Source organism: Megalobrama amblycephala, linkage group LG11 (assembly GCF_018812025.1).
Source record: "Megalobrama amblycephala isolate DHTTF-2021 linkage group LG11, ASM1881202v1, whole genome shotgun sequence".
Classification (NCBI taxonomy): domain Eukaryota; kingdom Metazoa; phylum Chordata; class Actinopteri; order Cypriniformes; family Xenocyprididae; genus Megalobrama; species Megalobrama amblycephala.
In genome coordinates this window covers 6,572,879-6,574,581 of record NC_063054.1, presented here as the reverse complement: position 1 = coordinate 6,574,581, position 1,703 = coordinate 6,572,879, and positions in this window count along the sequence as shown.

Genomic DNA, 1,703 nt, shown 5'->3' with positions numbered 1-1,703 from the left:
AACAACAACAACATCAAAACATGAGGACTTTGCCTGCCTCATTTCAGAACACCACTGCACGCCACTGACAACTAGCTGTAAAAAAAAAAAAAAAAAAACTGTCCAGTCATATGCACAAAAAAAAAAAACCCTCTACCTAATAAAAACTTATTCTCAGATTGTTTCGAGTAACTCTTAAATATCATAATCTGTTAAACAAAGCTCTCAGCTACTTTATCTTCTTTACATCATGAACAGAGTTACAGAGATACATATGTCAGTCTGGGCACTTGTTTTTTTCAGCACCTTGGACAGTTACACTAACACAGTTCTGACAGCAGCTGATTGGCAATATGAGTTCCTTGAACATGTAAAACATTTATTTTATTTGGAGGGAAAAAAAGGTATGGAAGATTGGAAGTAATTTGTCATTTTAAAGTTAAGCTATCCCTCATTTTAATATATTCTGTACTGACACTTTAATGATTATAAGCAAGTGTAAAGTGTCATGAAACTCTCACAGGCAATAGAAAAATCCAGGATTGACAATGTAATACTTTATTTAATCTAAAAATAGATACTTGAACTGGTGTTGTAATCTATTCAACCACCTATGAAAAGCTTAACATCATACATTTAAGGGGAAGTATCAGTGTTATCATTATATTATTTATAACGCCATCTGCTGGACATTTTTAAATTTGCTACAAGATTATGCGCCATCTTGTGGCTAATATATATTTCCAGAAAGTTTTCATATAATGTAAAGATACATAGATCACAGCAGAATAGGGAAAATTGGGATATGCTCATTTCTTTGTTAGAAAAAAAACTTTGTGTATATATATATAGCTTTATCTTTGTCCAGGGGCATTTTTTCATAGGGTCAGAAAGATTGATATTTATTTATTTATTTGATAGAAATATTCAGAAATATTATGTGTTTTATTCAGCAAGGATGAATTAAACTTATCAAAAGTGAAAGTAAAAAAATGTTTATATAAAGATTTATATTCCAAATAAATGCTGTTCTTTTGAACTTTCTATTCAACAAAGAAACCTGAAAAATGTATCAAGGTTTCCTCAAAAAATATTAAGTAGCACAATTGTTTTTAACATTGATAATAATAAATGTTTCATGAGCAGCAAATCATCATATTAGAATGATTTTGGAAGGATCATGTGACACTGAAGACTGGAGTAATGATGCTGAAAATTCAGCTTTGCATCACAGGAATAAATTACATTTTAAAATATGTTAAAATACATAAAAACCTTTATTTTTAAAAAATGGTAATATATCAAAATATTGCTGTTTTTCTTTTCTTATATTTTGATCAAATAAATGCAGACTTATGAAAAGAAAAAAAAAAATCATATGGGCTGCAAACTTTTGAACGCCATAGTGTATATTAAGTGTATAGTAAGTTGTATAGTATAGTATAGTATACTATAGTGTATAGTTAGTTGTCATATTTTTTTTTCAAGTATGAAATAATAAGTCTTGATCCACAACATATCTATACTTCTATGTGTTATTGACCAACAGAAATTGTAAAAGGGTAAATTTGAAAGTGTTGTGAACTATGAGAACTAACCAATTATCTGAATTAAGAGATTCATTTTTATGAATGTATTTCGCCATCATTCACGCTTGTCTGAATGTGGATGGTCAACATGTGCTGCCAACTGACCCAATTAGTGTTCGTGCCACTGTCGTGTCC